Raw genomic sequence first — 18,905 nt, 5'->3', positions numbered from 1 at the left:
TGCTAGGCCTGTATTGGTTTGTGTATGGGGTCATATTTGTAAACGCTCCTTCACTGAGGCTGGTATTCACAGATGAACCTAGGAGAAAGGGATGGTCTACAGACAAGCTTCACTGACTCAAGGTTAAGTTATGAATGATCACATCCACATGGCAAATGTCAAATGCTCAATGTGATACGGTGTACCATGTTATTCTACTTGACTGTGGGGCAGTGCATGTATATTTGTCATTACCTTGAGTTACTTCAGGATCTTCCTAGACAAGAGTATTTCCTAGCTGTAATGTTATGATTTCATCGTTGTGCCTGTTCTCAACTTGAAATGAAAACACTGCATGCATGATCGATTTCATGAGAAAGTGGTGGGACTGATTTTCACATATATGCCAATCATACCCAGCTACCACTCCCCTCAGTGGTAACATCGAGAAGGCTACATGGAGACTAAGTGCTCATATACAAACCTGGATGTGATGTAACCCGGGGGCTCTGTCTGCTGGAAAAATAGTGCTTATGCTGATCTGCTCTGCACACCAAGATGGAAGCAGCTTACAAGAATACAGGTATCGGTTTGAACAATTTGAACAAGTGAAAATCTTTAGGTTTTGGTTGGACGTTTAGCTTATCATGCAAACGTAAATAAAAATGAAGGGTTCGGTTTACACCCCTTTGCCACAATGTTCCCCTTCTCGGACAGCAGAACAGGACCACTTAGACTAAAAGCATTTATCAAGCTAGGAAAAGGACACCACAAGGAAAAGACTGCATCTCTCTAGCGGGGAGTGGGGGGAACGAGGAGGGGGGCTACATTTGCTTCCAAGTTTGACCAGTAATAAGTTGCACAAGTTCTGAGCACACTCTAATGGTTATACCATAATCTACAATCCATCAAGAGTGTACAGCACACTGGAGGACAAAAAGAACCCTGAGATCTACGAAAATGGGTCTACTAACAATTTTACAGGATCAAATTGGTTCAGGGTGCCGTGGAACAGTATGCAAAAAAACTTCCCAATGATATTAAGATGTTCAAAGAAATCAGATGTTTTAAGAAAAGGCTAAAAACCTTTCTCTTTGAGTGTATTTTGAATGTGGCACTCACCTTGCCAGTAAATGTTTGTGTGCAAGGTAAAGGTGTTGGATTTGGGTTTATTTTAGACCAGTCATCAGACTTCTCTTTTGAGTATTTCTGTTCTCTTTCTTTGTGCAATGCAAGAGCCTCACTCCTGTCAGGATTTGTTTATCCATTACAATACGTTTTTGTTGTGCAAAGGTTAACCTACTTACTGCTGCAAAAGGGACTTGCCTTCTACATCTAATCTGTTGCCACTTTTAAGTCATTTAAGGAAAACTCTCCTTCACTTGGTGAGGGTAATAATCCCCACCGATGTGTGGTTTCTCTGGTGCCTCCCAAGAATTTTCTTTTGAGTAAATCTTTTGTTGCACTCAGTGCAGTGAAAAGGCTTCAACCCTGTGTGGGTTCTTTGATGACTGAGACGATCACGTTTTTGAATAAAACTCTTCTCACATTCAGTGCAGTGAAAGGGCTGCTCTCCTGTGTGTATTCTTAGGTGAGTTTGAAGGTTTTGCTTCCAATCAAAGCTCTTGTCACACTTAGTACAGTGATATTGCTGAACGCCGGTGTGCGTTCCTTGGTGATACAGAATATCACGCTGATGAATAAAGCTCTTCTCACACTCGAGGCACTGGAAGAGACTCACCTGTGTGTGAAATCTCTGGTGCCTCACAAGACTTTTCTTTTGAGTAAATGTTTTGTCACATTCAGTGCAGTGAAAGGGCCGCAGCCCTGTGTGGATTATTTGATGACTGAGAAGATCACGCTTCTGAATAAATCTCTTTTCACAATTGGTGCAGAGGAAGGGCCTCTCTCCTGTGTGTACTCTTAGATGAATTAGAAGGTTTTGCTTCCAATTAAAGCTCTTCTCACACACACATTGCACTGATAAGGTGGAACCCCTGAATGTGTTTTTTGGTGATCTAGAAAATCACGCTTTTGATTAAAACTCTTCTCACACTCGGTGCACTGGTAAGGTCTCACCCCTGTGTGGATATTTTGGTGCACTAGCAGACTTCCATTATGAGTGAAGCTCTTCTCACACTCTGAGCATCGAAAAGGCTTCATCCCGGTGTGGATTGTTTGATGTGTTAGAAAATTCTGCTTCCGGTTAAAGCTCTTCTTACACTCTGTGCAGGAAAATGGCTTCAATATTATATGAATTATCTAGTGACTTTGAAGTTGTGCCTTTTGAATAAATCTCTTCTCACATACAGTGCAGTGAAATGGTTTCACTCCTGTGTGGATTCTTTGATGCATTAGAAGATTGTGTTTCCTGTTAAAGCTCTTCTCGCACTCAGTGTAGTGAAAAGGCTTCACCCCGGTGTGAATTCTTAGATGACTTACAAGATGTTGCTTCCGGTTAAAACTCTTCTCACGCTCCGTGCACTGCAAAGCTTTCACCCCGGCGTGGCTTCTTTGATGAATTAGAAGATTTTTCTTCAGATTAAAGCTCTTCTCACAGTCAGTGCAGTAGAAAGGTCTCACCTGTTTGGGACTTCTTTGGTGCCTTAAGAGACTGCTATTTTGAGTAAAGCTATTCTCACACTCAGTATGTTGGAATAGTCTAACCTGTGAGTGAATTCTCTGGTGCCTCAGAAGATTGATCTTTTTAGTAAAGCTCTGTTCACACTCTGTGCAGAAAAACAGCTCCACCACTGTGTGTGTTCTTTGATGCTGCAGAAGAAGCTTCTTTCCAGAGAACCTCTGCTCAGAGACAGTGCAGTTAAAGGGTCTCCCAAATGTATTTAATAGTTGATGATTCAGAAGACATGATGTCTTAGTGAAATTCTTCTCCGAGGCGAGGCCTCTTAGTCTTGGGAAATATTTGCTGTTCCTCCAGTGAGTATATACGTGTCTTGTTCTTATTCACACTTCTCATCTTGGATCGATGTGCTGCAGAACAAAATAAAAAGTCAAAAATCGTATAAGGAGCATGATTTATAAAGAAAAATTGGCAGTAATGTTGTTTACTAAATGGTGGCAGTCCTTTTACAGTCAGATTTTGAATGAACAAGCATTGGCATAGCCAATAGGTCTCGCCTTTGGGACCTTATAAGTGTTAAACCTGAGCTATTGGCTTTGCCAATATCTTTAAGCTATGTTGTAGAGCAGTGTGGTGGCTGTGCAGCATTTTGAAAAGTTACATTGAAAAAAGTGCTAAGTATGTTTGTTACCAAATATATAACCAAGAAGACATTCAGTGCCAGGACACCTACTTGGTAATCGCGCGCTTTACAAATCACCATAACATAACATTACATTATGAACAACTGAATCACCCTATTAACAAGCATTGGCATAGTCAAAAGGTCTCGCCTGTGGGACCTTATAAGTGTTTAGTTATCCTGCACAATTTCCTTGGTGCAACAACATCAAGTGTTGCATGGCTAAACACTTAGAAGGTCCCAAAGGCGAGACCTATTGGCTATGCCAATGCTTGTTTTGAGTGAGTGGCTCGTGGAGGTATGCCACTATGAGCTAGAGATGCTGCGAGTGCATTTACAGGAGCCCCTGTGACATTGCGCCTCTTCAAAATGTATCTTGGGTCTGGTGTAATACTTCTAGCCCCTATTCCCGTCTTCTCGCACCCAATGCATCCTTAAATGTCCCATGTACAGCCGGGGTTGACACTCCTATTACACCTGCCCCCCCACTGACACTTTACCTGTCATGGGTGGTGGTTGTGTACATGGTGGTGGACATGATGGTGGTGGACGTGATGGTGGTGGACGTGATGGTGGTGGACGTGGTGGTGGTGGACGTGGTGGTAGACGTAGTGGTGGATGTGGTGATGGAGGCAGATGTGGTGGTGGACATGATGGTAGTGATGGAGGTGGATGTGGTGGTGGACATGGTGGTGGTGGTGGATGTGTTGGTGGTGGACGTGTTGGTGGTGGACGTGGTGGTGGAGGACATAGTGGTGGTGGACGTTGTGGTGGACGTGGTGGTGGTGGTGGAGGAGGTGGACGTGGACCTGGTGGTGGACATGATGGTGGTGGATATGGTGGTGGTGGACGTGGTGGTGGTGGAGGACGTGGTTGTGGTGGACCTGGTGGCGGTTGTGGACAGTGGTGGTAGTGGACATGGTGGTGGTGGACATGGTGGTGGACATGGTGGTGGACATGGTGGTGGTAGCAGTGGTCGACATGGTGGTGGTGGACATGGTGGTAGTGGACGTGGTGGTGGACATGTTGGTGGTGGACGACATGGTGGTGGACGACGTGGTGGTGGACGACGTGGTGGTGGACGTGGTGGTGGTGGACGTGCCCTGGTAATTTCTCTGTGGTTGGCTCTATGGTATCTTTCCTCCATAAATGGAAGCAATTGTTGATTGTTATTTTGAAATCATAGCAGATAAAGTACTGCCACTACGTGAGTTATTCAAGCATTTTAGGCCCACAGCTGGTAGTAGGAAAGTGACATGCAAACATAATGCAATGCAGTAAAATGGAATGTGATGGGACACTTTGGAGACAGAGCCATGCACGAGAGAAAACGTATAATGTGATATTTTATGGCTCAGTAGTGTCTGCCTTATATTGAGGCTATTGTTAATTGTCGTTACAAAGAACATTGTAAGACGATTTGCTGTGTCTGTGCGACATGCGACAATAAAGAGAGAGGGCTAAAGAGAGAGTGCGAGCGAAAGAGAGTGAGGGGAGAATGAAAAAAAAAAAGGGGCCTGCGCTGCGTTTAATCACTGTGAATGACTAATGCTGGAACACAAACAAGCAGCATCTGTTTTAAAGCACACTCTGGCTTTTGCTGGCCTCCGCCTTGCGGGAGCGAGCAGTGGTGGCGCCAAAGCCATATGTTTTCAATTAGAACGCGCGCCGCTGCTCGCTCCCGCAAGGTAGAAGCCAGCACAAGCACGAGTGTGCTTGAAAAGGAGCAGACCGATGGCTAAAGGCCCTCCTAGAGCAACGCATGCGCGCTGCCTAGATGAGACCTAAAAAAGAATTAACTCAATAAACAATTTCTAGTTTTTTTGCCCTTCTAATGCTGGCAACATCTTCCGGCCTGTTCTACTGCTTGGTTGGTTCTTATTGCTTTATTTTTGTTTTTGGGGGTGTGGGATTTAAACAACAGGAGGCTGAACTACAACACAAGCAGCGGATGGACACTACGGGAAAATTAACAGATGCTAGATTCCGAGGACAGACAGAGATGGTGCTGAGATGGTGAAGTGCTGGTGCGCAGGTGATTCTGAATGATACTCAGGTGGTTCTGAGGGATGCTGAGGTGGTGGTGTGCTGGTGCGGAAGTGATGCTGAGGTGGTGCTGTGCTCATGCTGAGGTGGTGCTGTGCTCATGCTGAGATGGCGCCTAGCTCATGCTGGGGTGGTGCACTTATGATGAGGTGGTGCTGTGCTGATGCTGAGATGGCGCTGTGGTAGTGGCGCCGTGCTGATGCGGAGGTGGTGCTGTTTAGTGAAGCGGAGGTGGTGCTGAATGATGCTGTGCTGGTGCTGCACTGATGCCGACGTAGTGCTGCACTGGTAGTGAGGTGGTGCTGTGCTGTTGCTTGTAAATCATCTTATCTGGTCACATTTGCTGTGTCTTTAAAGAAAAGTACAAAAAATTGAAAAAAAATTCGGAGGAGGGCCTGTTTACTTTCATTCTCTGAATTTAAAAGACTTGTTTGTACAAGCTTCACTTTTTTGTTCCTTGTGCTTTTGTGGCATTTGAACAGCAGACCCTTAAATGGCAATAATTTTTTATTGTGTTTAAAAGCTTAAAGGCTATTACTCGTTTATAAAAAAAAAATAACGAAATAAATAAAATATGCAGGAAGTAGCAGTGAAGATGCCAATTATAGCCCGACACCACAAGCTGAAGGTCCTTTAGGCACTTGCAGACTCAATGGAACAGTGACCCACTATTGGTCTACAGATTTTTTTAAATCCACCCCCACCCCACCTCAATATTTAGAAAGTAAGGGAATACGAGCATAGGGGATACTGACCATGGAGTGGAACTTCGTATATAAACCAGCAATTTAAGAAGAGGGTCTATGACGATATCTTCTCCTTTGGCTCGTCCAAGCTACACGGATGCTTGGTTATGGAATTTAATGTTACGGAGCGAATACTCCCTATTGCCCTGTAAAGGGCAATGCCTAAGGTCCATAGGAAGAAGCGACCTATGACATTAATCCATATAAAACGTATGGTATGTGCTCAGCTATGTGTAGAGGTTAGAACACATTTTCCAGACATACATATTCATTATAGACTTTCTAACGAGTATTCTATAGACGCTTACCATGTTACAAAAAGTGCATTGGTTTCAATAATCAAAATAAAATGATAGCACTAATGGTCTGGTAGGGATCTGTAACCAATGCTATATAAGGTATTGACACTGTAATCATTTGCCATGGGTGGAGGTGAGGGGCGTTTTGAAAATGTTTCCTTGTGATGAAAAATGAATAAGGAGGCAGTTTTAACAGTGCATATCATAGACGGCTGGTATGGTGTGCATGACGCTCGCTGTTTGGCAGTGCCATCGTGGCAGACAGCTCCCAAAGGTGTACGGGGGCAGCACAGTGCACCTCACACAAATGTATACTTTTTACATGAAGGTCAAACGTTCCAGCGGAGCTGTTAGCAGCCGCAGGACTGCGGCATGCCCTGGGCACAGGTGTTGGACCACTGGACTCTTAGAGGGGATGGGAGACAAATATATGAGGACTGGTGCGAGGAAACGGGGCAGAAGAAATCTTGGGTGGAGGTGGGAACCCTGGAAAGACTGGAGGAGGCGGGTCACCAACTATGCCTATTTTGAGCTACTACATTAAACTGCATTGTATTTTTTTTATTTTGTCGGTTTCCAGCCAACATGGGAGGCTGCAACGCTCCCCTGCTGTGGATTAAGGTTGCCTCTTTTGCATGACTTACCTGGAATTGCCTTGGGTGCAGAGAGCCAGTGGGAATACCGAAGCGGCCGGAAGAGAGGAGACACCGTGGCCTGCTCGAGTTGTCCATTTTGCAGTTGGATGACCGTTGCATTGTGCTGCGACGCAACTCTGGGTGATGGGACGAGACTCCCACGGGAACTCTGGGGTGGCGAGCATTGAGCCGTCTGCATCAGGGGCGGAGTATCTGGTGTCAGAGGAGTCCCCCAGCATCAATGGGCCCAGCGCCAGATAAGCGCAGAGGGAGCACACACTGGGATGGACGACAAGCCCTGCGGGCCCCAGTGATATCAGCTACTGGGAGGGACACAGGAGTTTGCTGCAGCCCTGGGGAGCAGATGGAGACGCCGCCAAAGCGCCAGGACGGCCGCCGCAGAGGACTGGTCACCAACCCCAGCAGGCCAAAAACAACAAATGTGTCAGAGTCCAAAGATCCCGACCGCTCCTGCTGAGGATACCAACACTCCTCCACGAAAGAGGACGAGAGAGAGCAGTCATACGGACGACGAGCAGCCACGACTGGAGGGGAGATTAAGGGACTGGGTCTGGAGGCAGCCCTGCGCACCCATGAATGGTGAGGAGTGGCGTAAAGAAAAAAAAAGTAGTGAAGTAAAAGAAAACTTACAGCCACTGAGGAAAGGATCCACGGAGCAGGGCCGGTCGCCAGGGCGTAACTAAACAGACACAAGGCGGGACAAATGTACATCGTTCACCACCAAAGCAATGCAATTTGGAAAGGTTGATCAAGCAACCAATCAAAGCGGGGGCGTGTTTAAAGCATACAGAGGGATTACAGTATGCCTCGCAGAGCAGCGCATGCATGCTGCCTCTAGGCTCGACCTAAAAAGAATATTGTAAACATTCCCTGGATAGACAACTGTTTTGCACTTCAATAATGGTGAGTGCCATCAAGGAAACAGGAGAATGCCACGAAACCCATCAAGGGACAAGAATCACTCAGTATAGGCAAGTGCTAGGAATAACAACAATGTGAAGTGGACACCAATCGATCCGTGATCTCATGCATGATACTGTCCACAAGCAGCACCCAGGACATTATGCATCCGGCTGCTTTAGCTCACAATCTCATCACTTTCAAAACCCACTGTTATTAAGGGGCTGTACAGGGACAATGGACCAAGCATTCAGATTGCTTTTAATCTACTGGAGGGTTGTTGTAATTGGCAAGGGCAGTCTTTTTTTGTCCTTTATCGACCTAAAGACTGCCTTTGACCTGGTCCCCCGTGAGCGGTTGTGGCACTTACTAGATGAAATGGGGATCCCACCGATGATTCTGAATCTGCTGATTCGTCTCCACGAGGGCAATTATGCCCAAGTGAGGTGGGGGGCCCAAGATCAGAAGACAGATAGGATTCCTGTAAACAGAGGAGTCCGGACGGGTTGCGTCATGGCGCCCACCCTGTTCTCCTTACATATGAACGGGATGGTTAGCTTACTCCAAGAATTTCCATCTGATGCCCCCTCCCTGGCAGGAGATAGGGTCCCTACTCTGCTCTTCGCAGATGAGACACTTCTTATGTCTAAGACTCCGGTTGGGCTCCAAAAGCTCCTAGATAGATTCCATCTCTTCTGTGAGTCTAGGGGGCTGATTGTAAACACCTCCAAAACCAAGCTTATGGTGTTAATCCCTATAGGCCATATAGAATAATTTTACTTTAGATGGAACCCGCCTAGATCGAGTCACGACATTTGATTATCTCAGTATCCGGCTTGCTGAGAAAATGCATTGGCGGCACCATATCGACAAAATGCTTTTGAGCCACAAACGTGTGGCAGGAGCATTAGCTACAGAACATCGCTCCTCGCAGAGCAGACCTGTGGCTCCTGCTCCTACGATCTATGCAGCTAAAGCAGTTAGTTCAGCCCTTTATAGTGCCGAACTCCGGGGTTTTGAAAATGTAGATGGAAATAGCAGATCTGAACATACATTTTTAAGAGACCTAGTAACGCTTCCCTGCAATGTACCACTAAAACCCCTGATGAGCGATATGGGTAGGCGCTCTTTCGGAGCTATAGCCATGCTGCGGCCCTTGTTATTTTGGGCCCGCCTGCGACGGACCCCTGAGCTTGCCAGCTACGCCTCCACGCTCACAGGATTGATGACATTAGATGGCAACCGATGAATTAGTTGGTTGCTTAATCTAAAAAAAAAAAAAAAACACTTTTACCGCTTGGCCTCATGAAATCGTGGGTTACTGAAACCCCACCTAGTAAGGCTGAGCTCAAAAAGCGATATTGGGCATGGGTTGATGCCCAAGAGCTTAGCAATCTGAGAATGGGAAGGATTACTGAAGAATTTTATTTCCATAAGCAGCGCATATTTTTAGAACCATATTTAGATTTTATCCAGACGCCTCGAGACAGGACACTATACATACAGTTTAGGGTGGGCTCACTCCCGGTACGAGAGCTAACTGTAAAGTGGAGCGCCCCTCACCAGACAACAGCGGATTGCCGCTGCTGTAAGGCGCCAACTGAGAGTGTGGCCCATCTTATGTTTGCTTGCCCTGCCTATAAGAGGGCTAGAATAAGATGGCTTAAACCCATCTGCAGCCAATTGCAGCCATGATCACAGTGTTGCTTTGCGCATTCTGAAATCGGATGCAAGGACCCTCTTTGCCTGTGGCGTGGCCAAGTATCTTGGCCATGCTTGGATAGTAAGGTTTAAAGCCTTATGTGAGCCACTCCAATGAATTATCATGTTTTTTTACAATTTTTATCCTGAGGCCTATTGGTTAGCTTATTGCACTGTCACTTTATATAATATTATGCATATTCGCTGTAACTGAATTAATGTTATTGCTGTATCAAGTTATTATTCCCAGCAGTTTGTCCTCACTAACTTCTGGAAATAAGCACCTATTGTCTTCATTGATTTACATAGTTTTTCTTTTAAATTGTTGCTTATTTGATAACTCGTATTTTTATTGATGTTTGTATGTATGTTATTGCTTTTAAGATACTTGATATCGAATAAAGCTATACTTGACTTGACTGAGATTAATTAGTAATTTGTTTCAAATCTTCTCAAAAATGAGGAAACTTAGGTTTGATCTTTTGTCAGCTGTAATGCTAATATTCCACATTGTGCCCATCTGATGCTTCTAGGGCTTCTGCCCTCTTGAGTCTCATAGTTGTTAACAGATACTTTCTGATGAGTAAATCAATGTACTTTGTGCGAGTGAGAATTAGTACCTGTGAATACCCTAGCAGGCCTTAAAGAAGTGGGGTTTCGTATGGGTTTTAGATTACAATTTTTATAAACATGTGTCTGAAAATCTAAGAGCAATTGTCCAGTCCAGAGAGAATCTAAGATAGTCTTGACATCTAAGGCATGCAAAAACCTGTTCTAAAGAAAGGATCTATTTTATGTTAATCTATTTTGATCAATTTAGAGCACTTGCCAAGTAATGGAGTTACTTCTCAGTCTAGGAAGAACTGTTGGGAGAACAATGTTGGCAGTAAGAGGCTGAGGCCAGAAAAGTCAGTTGTCTTCTAGGTCAAAAACATGTCTGGATAGGTGCATCTCCAAGGAGTTAGCAATCAATGCAAAACTGTATTCAGACGGAAACAAGTTCCAGATGAAAAAACCCATCCATGAAACGTACTACCTCCAAAACATTAAAATCTCCAGGTACAGTTTAGGGTGGATGATTTTAGACATTTGGTCATCTATCATGGTGTCAATAAGACTGTGGGAAGCCTATTCTAGACGAGGCTTGAGAACAAGACAAAAGGTCTTGGATTCCACCAGTTATCTGGTTGAGAGCTATTGGCGAGACAAAAGTGTGGGGTAACGTGAACAGTGCACTACACGCCAAGGATGAGACGTGCTGGATGGTTTTGCACTTTGGAGATTGGCAGAAACCTTCCCAGGCTGGGTGAACCTTTGACGCAGAAGCAATAAAGGAAGGACCCCTAAAGGATGGTAAAATGCCTTTTTTAATGATGTTCACCTGTGGAATCACTGAAACATTGTCGTCATGATGTCCGAGTTACAGATATTTTCATAGGGCCATTGTTTTTGTTGCAGGCCCCAAGGATGGAGGGCTAAATCCATGTTGCAGGGTTGTAAGAAGTGTGTTTTGGCCTTAGAAGTGTTTAGACAGATTTAAGTCTAGTGTCAACAATCTTGCACTGATGGTTTGAATTTCATGCCATAACTTGCAGCCAAAACCTTTTTTTTATTGATCTTTTTATGAACAATGCGCTCAATACACATTACATTTAGAATTTGAAGAAATACAGAGGTTCAAACCCCAAGAGCGTTGCTATACGGGTTCTGTGTGTGGTGAGGATTGCCCGGGTAGCGGGATGTCTAGAATATGGGGGCACCCCCAGCATCTGGCTATGTTTCGTATTGCCGCCAAGGTCAGCCAGATTCTATCGTATTTAGGCCAGGCCTCCTCACCGGATATATTTAGGAGAAACCACCTGGACTCAATCAGGACCTCCCTTCCTACCACTCTGGTAATGATCCTCTCCATTTCTTGCCAGTAGCCTTGTACAATTGGACAATCCCACAGTATATGGTAGAACGTCCCCTCCGGATCACAGCTTCTCTGGCACTGGTCTGTCTCCATCCTGCAGATCTTTTTGGAGTAATAGGACCGGTGTAGTATTTTCAGTTGAATCAGCTTAAATCTCGATATTATTGGCACCGCTCTTGTACTCTGTATCGCTTTCAACCACTCCTCCTCTTCTAATGTACCAATAACGCCCTCCCATGACCTTCTCAGCTTCCCAAGCACGTCTGAGGAGGTATTTATTAACTTTCTATATATTAATGATATCAATTTAGTGGTCAGGGAGTTAGTTAATAAACGATCCTCCGAAGGGCGGGAAGCCTCGCAGACAAAAATGTATAAATATCATGAGGTGTCATCGGCCCACAAATATTTTATCTGGTAGTATGATTTGTGAGCGACACCTTATATACAATTTAAAGGTTTGCTAGTGATTCTGCATGTGGTTGGGGAAAGGTGCTTTGCCCGGTGTAGAACTGAGGTGAATGGCCTTCACCCGTTGACAATCATGGATGCAAACTTTCCTGGTGCAACCCTAATGGGAGAGCCATCTCCTGATTAATAGGAAAAAAAACTCACAATACCTCGGAAAAGACGGATGAATGGGTAGGCAGGCAGGACAACCCTCTCCTTAATGAGTAAAAAGTTCAGACCATAAAAGGGTCTGCAGCACACTATCTTAAAATGAAACATTTGCAACTAAGGCTACATAGCTTTTCAGGCAAAAAATACAATGTTTGTCGCAGGGTTTGATGAGACTTTCTTCATTTGTGTGTGTAATAGTATTTTCTGAATGCAATAGATACAAGGCCCTCACTGACCATCTTAATTTAAATGCATCTATGAGACAGACGTATATTCAGAGGAACCAGATAATTTGTGTACATCCATAAAGGTGTTAAAAAAAAACCAGACGGGCAGCTTGTAGGCAAAAAGCATCTATCGCATTGTTAAGAACTGTGTGCCAAGACCCAAACAAAGGCTTGAGTTTATTGAACTTTGCAAACACAAGCAGATGATGGACGGAGCACTGAAACTTTTATGACACTTACCCCCCGTCACAAATCTCGGTTGAATCCATCATCGTTCTTTAGCTCACTTCATCACCCCAGGTTAGATCCAGCTATATGCAAATCAGTCTTGACCCTGTTACTCATGGGTGCAATGCACAGTCACTGCAATAGTCTATCTACATTATTTTGTAAAAAAAAGACCTACACTTAATCAATAACCAATCGGGAGATAGCACCCTGTAGAACACTCCAAAGAGAGGATGAGCTCATCAGATGTTCAAGCACAAGTGTGAAGTTATTTCCTATGAAAGCAATCTCTCCACGAGGCAGGCATCCTTGCACTATGGTGCAAGGGTGCCTGCACCGGTGCATGGCAGCAGTTTGAGCGCACCACAGGGGGAAGCACAGAGATGCAACATTTTTGTTAATATGTCACATCCCTGTGCTTCAAAGCTAACGCAGTGCGGCGCAGCAAAATGACGTGCCACTGTGCTGCGTTAGTTTCTTGTAAATCTGCCCCCTCGTATCCAGAATGAAAGTAAATGACATAGGCCAATCACACATTACACATGCCAGAAAAGCTCTGCCATGTTCCTAACTGCAATGTACAAAGTACTACACCAGTCCACGTCACACTTGTCCAACTGCCTCCTGTTGTAAAATGTAAAACCTGTTAACCAGATCCACTATGTTTCAATTTTAAATACTGAGGGGCTCATAAACAAGTCCCTTATGCCATTGTTACATCACTTCTTCCTGTATTAGAAGTGACGCACCAGCTGTACAAGGGACTTGTTAATAAACCCATGCATTTCCAAGAAAGCAACACAGCGCTGTGCTATGTCACTGCAAAAGCAAATTGATGGGTCACCTTCCCAACAATATGACGTATTCATGACCTCTCCTCTGCATCTGTGCAGATTTGGATATAATGCGCCAACGCAGGTACACTCGCACCATGGTGCAAGGGTGCATGTGCAGCGGGACTGATTGATTTTGTGCAGGCAGATGCCCGTCCTGAACAAGATAACTTACAAGAGCGGTTTCCCTCCCCCATGTGTGTTGCAAAAATGCAGAATGCATTGAAAGATGAAAAGTTATAGTAGCAAATCTATAAAAAATCTACTCTTAGTGCATCCATATGCTTCCCCTGGGGAGGCGTAGGCCAATGATGAAGTCCTAGCTTTAGGAATTCTTGAAAATATGTAAACGCAAAAGACGTTGTAGTGGCAATACAGGTTTTGACTCATTTACAAGGCAGTGTTACACCACTGTACGAGGCTTAATGCTGCTTTGCAAATAAGACACCCATTCACACTATACTAAGTGTGAAAGGGGCGGGTAATGCGCGTTTCTGTGGGCCTTCTACTGCAACACCCATTGAGTGTTGACACTGCCCCATATTCAAAAGGGTTGTTGAAGTATGGGGCAGAGCAAAAATTAAGACCAGGGACAGCCTGGTCTTGCCTTGCCCAAATGAGGAGAAATCTTTCAATTTGCATTGCTTTTTAGCTGTTGCCATGTGTGCTGCGTTGTACAGCACACATAGAAATAGCAAAACGCCATTGATTGCTTATGTGCAGAAAGGTGTCCCAGGAGTGTGGAATTTAAATAAATATCTACCTGTCCATGGGGCAAAATGCTTCATAAATCTACTTGTCCTGTAATAAAATCCACTTGTCCCTTTTGTGCCATGTGATGGGACGACAAATTATGGCAGCAATCTCATTATATAAGACCTCTGGATATAGCCTCTCTGATTATTACAGGGCTCATACCATAGTAGGGTTTGAATACTAGCAATTCCCTTATTTTGCCACGTTTTCGCATCTCTACATACTGGGGCTGAAGGTAGTATTAAGCAATAGTGCCAGGGTTGGAATGCCCTTTTGAGGCTACTCTTCTCTAATCTTTTCTGATACTGAGAACAGTTGAAAATGTACTCCTGACAATGGCAGACGCAAAAGGTTTTTCAGGGTTGGGGGGGGAAAGTGGTTGGAGGGAAAGTTAACTTGCAAACAGTCAACAGATTTTTGCAAGAGCACATCTACACATGCATATTTGCTCATGTTTGTTTATATGCAGTTGACAAATATTTTCTAGGAGTGCTATTTCTCAGCCTACTTCTACAAATTCTTGTGAATGCATGAAAGCTGTAAACCTGCACATAAAGGAAGGACAAATACCATGGGTGCACTTTTGAGACTGTCTTTAATAATTGGGCCCCTAATTAGGTCTGGTGTTAACCATGACCTTTTGTGTGTATTAAAATTCTGCCTCTTTCTATTGGATGGCTTCACTGTGAGTGACAGTATTCTGCTCTTTCACAAGGAGCATATCGTCAGACATAGTAGTTTTGTTTGGTGCCAGGAATTAGTGCGGAAATGTGTGGTTTTTTTAGAATAAAAACTATTTTTGCCGATGCTTGTTTTAACGGTGGGGGCCCGGCAGCTCTCACACCAATAAGGTTTTACAAAAACCATGAACAAACAAGACACATATTGACAAAACCAAAAAGGTTAACCACCAATTTCTGACCTACTGGCTTTGCCAGTGCTTGTTTGTTTTTATGTTTCCCATAATCTTATTGAAACTGGTTTACACTGATTTTCCATTATGAAGATTTTTGGGAAATGCTCCCTATTGGAAATTGCACTTTTTGCAGGGTTATCCCCACACTTTTTGCTTTTCCCTCCTATTTTTTCCTGACCTGTTAGTGTTGGTTTTAGGACTCTGGGCACTTTACCACTGCTAATCAGTGGTAAAGTGCATATGCTCTCCGTGTAAATTGTGGTATTGATTAGTGTTTCCATGCTTGGACATTTGATTTACCTGTTAGCCCCTAGTAAAGTGCACTGTGTGTGCCAGGGCCGGTGAATCAAATACTACTAGGGGGCCTGCAGCACTGGTTGTGCCACCCCCGTGAGTAGCCCTAAAAACGGTAACTCAGACCTGCCATTGCAGAGTCTGCACGCAGTTTGTAACTGCCATGTCGACTTGGCCAGTGAACACACTTGCCAGTCCCTAACCTTCCCTTTTCTTACATGTCAGGCACCCCTCCGGTAGGCCCAAGGTACCCCTGTGGGCAGGGTGCAATGTATGTGAATGGTAGGTCATGCCCTGGTGTGTGTGGCATGTCCTAATAGTGAATTACAGCCAATTTCGTTTTTCACTATTGCAAGGCTACCAGTTCCCCATAGGACAGAATGGGAGGTTTGTTTATAACATCTTATAAACATAACTGGCCCAGGGAATTTGGTAAGAAAATAAAACTTAGTATGCCTGAACTCAGAATCTAAAGATGCATCTTTTAATGAAGGCAGAACTGGTTCTGGCCGAGCACAGACACCCTCTGCCTGAAAGATCCAAGGATTTTTAGATACAAATACTGGGTCCAGACCTCTGAACTTTAGAACTCATCTTGAACAAGAAGACTGCCAAGAAGAAGAAGAGCCGGAGAAGTTGCGAAAAGGAACGGCTGCTTTGCTGGGCTGACCTGCAGTGGCTGCTTCTGTCTTGGGCAGTGAAAGTCCTGGACTGGATTTTCTGCAACCTAATTTGTGAGTCTCTCCAAGGGCTTGAGGTAGAGCTTGCCCCCTGTTCACGAAGTCTCAGGAACAACAAAGACATCAAGCTCTTTTGCTCGCAGCACTGGGGAGTGTTTTGTGCTGCAAAAAGAGGAAAAGCAACTCGACGACGTCTACCACGCTGCTGCCGACTCTGTGTCCTGAAGGCACCGCAGAGGGCACATCCGCCACACCGCAACATTGGTCTCCCAACGCCGCCTGTTGACGCAGCCACCGAGCCGCTGCTAGCACCACGACCAGTGGGCACCGCACTGCCTCGCTTCACACCAAAGCTTTGGCATCGCAGGGAGCACAGCGCAACGCAGCACCCTGTCCTTGGTCTCACCGCCGCCGAGCCGCTGCTCGCACCGCGACCTGTGGGCACCACACACCGAACCGCCTCGCTTCATGCCACAGCTTTGGCACCGCAGGGGGCACCACCGCAACGCGACCTTGGTCTCACTGATGACACCTGTTGACACCGCCACCGGGGTTTTTGCCTGGCTTTGGCCCACACCCTAGCCTACCAAAAATCCCATTTCTAACACTCCCATACATCAACACATTTTGCTGAATGCTGCTGCAAAGAAATGGTACCTAATATTTTATAGTAGTTTAGCAAAATGCTTTTCCTATTTGCATTTTTTTGCAAACATTTTATTTTGAAAGCAAAGAATCATCAATCTTGCTTTCAAATAGTAGACCCTTATGACATCGTTAAGGTGTTTGCATGCCACTATGAAGCCGTATATACTCCTGTAGCCACTACAACGGTAGAAGAAAACTTCTCCCTAAACTTACACTGCAGGATGTGCAATCACTAGAGGCGGACCTCACAAGAGAAGAAATTGCGGCTGCTATTAGAGGGCTGCAATCAGGGAATGCATTGAGGCCCAACGGCGTCCCAGTGGAGTTGTTCAAAAGCGAGTCGGACACTCTGGTACCACACCTGCTACGAATGTACCAGGCCAGCCTAGTGGCGGGCTCTCTCCCCCGTGATCAAAGGGTGGCAACGATTATTACGATTCTTAAGCCTTTCAAACCCCCCCAGGAGCGCGACTCCTATAGACCAGTTTCACTCCTTAACGCGGAGGTGAAAATACTGGCTAAGGCATTAGCAACTAGGCTGCACCTCACCTCGCGACACTCATCCACCCAGATCAATCCGGTTTCATGCCGGGCAGAAACACGGCGATGAACCTCAGACGATTACATGGGGCTTTGGCTAGGGGGGTCATACATCCAAGAGGAGGCGGTGATACTCTCCCTAGATGCCAGTATGGCCTTTGAACGGGTTGAGTGGCCCTTCCTGTTTGCGGTGCTGCGACACTTGGGCTTTGGACCCAAATTTTGTGCCTGGATACGGCTGCTCTATGCACAGCCACTGGCGCAGGTGACGGTCAATGGGCGCCTTTCCGTTGGGGCGGGGAACCAGGCAGGGCTGTCCCCTCTCCCCGCTCCTGTTCGCCCTAGCATTGGAGCCGCTTGCGGCGTGGATAAGGAGAGACCCAGTATTTCGGAGATTGAGGTGGGAGGAGGGATGGGAGGACCGTATCTCCCTTTACGCCGTCGACATTTTATTATACCCGACACATCCCAGACAGTCCATTCATTGTTTACTCAACATTTGTGCATCCTATGGGAGGGTCTCTGGCTACACCATCAACTGGGCCAAATATATGTTATATACACGGTAGGGCCCTCCCCCAATCCTACTCCGGGGAGCGGGGATACAGATAACACAGACCGGTTTTAAATATCTGGGTATAAATATCACGCCCCATCACGAACAGTTCATGGAACGTAATTTGCTCCCACCGCTGCGGAGACTGAAGAACGATGTTAAAAACTGGCAATCACTCCCATTGACATTACTAGGGAGAGCGGCATTGTTCAAGATGATGGCCCTCCCTAGGTTCCTATACGTGTTACAAAATACCCCCACACCGGTTCCCGACTCGTATTTTAAAGCCATTGAGGCGGAGGTGGGCCTTCTCCTGTGGGAGGGAAAACCTCATCGAATAGCTTTGAGTAAACTAACTCTCAGTTGGTACGACGGCGGCATTGCCCTGCCCAACATACAGTTATATTACTGGGCATCCCAGCTCATAGTGATCAATAAGTGGCTGCACGCCCCACAGGATTAGCCAGCTCTACGCCTGGATAGGCTCATGTTAGGTGTGAATGGTCCCCTGGAGGCTCTGTACGATAAGCACAAGAAAAACACGCCAGTTGGACCCACAGCCCACACTGTGCAAATCTGGTTCACAGCGCAGTGGGCACTGGGATGGGAGGGGGTAATAACACCACTGTGGGACTCCCCGAGACTCGGCAAATTGCGCACATGCAAGGGTTTCACAGGGTGGGATCTCATAGGCATTTCCAAAGTTGGCGACTTATGGAAAAAAGGTACGGTGGTTTCCTTTGCACAGCTACAAGAAACGTATCAGATGGCGGGCAAGGAACAGTACCGATACACTCAAATAAGACATGCCCTTACAAAGAACATACCCCCTGGAGCAGATCTTCCGGAGTCCTCCCCGCTCGAGGACCGTCTACTCACAGACACGCTATCCAAAAAGGAAATCTCTCTCACCTATCGAAAGCTGATAAATAATCAGAAAGATCCCACACAGATATTAAAAGAGATGGCAAGCAGAGGTGGGGAATTGGACGAACAGGAGTGGCAGGAGGCGCTGGCGTCCCACGGGAGGTGGCAACCCCTTCCAGGTTAAAACTCGTGCAGCTCAAAATATTACACAGAACTTACTATACGCGATCGGTA

The 18,905-nt window shown here is 45.7% G+C and overlaps 1 pseudogene; it reads right to left on the bottom strand.

The window, feature by feature from the left end:
• Window positions 1-575: 575 nt before the first annotated feature.
• On the bottom strand, window positions 576-2,956 carry LOC146800029 (uncharacterized; annotated as a pseudogene).
• Between the last annotated feature and the right edge of the window lie 15,949 nt (window positions 2,957-18,905).

This window comes from Triturus cristatus, chromosome 8 (genome assembly GCF_964204655.1).
Source record: "Triturus cristatus chromosome 8, aTriCri1.1, whole genome shotgun sequence".
In the NCBI taxonomy this organism is placed as follows: domain Eukaryota; kingdom Metazoa; phylum Chordata; class Amphibia; order Caudata; family Salamandridae; genus Triturus; species Triturus cristatus.
This window is presented reverse-complemented; position numbering and strand designations above follow the sequence as displayed.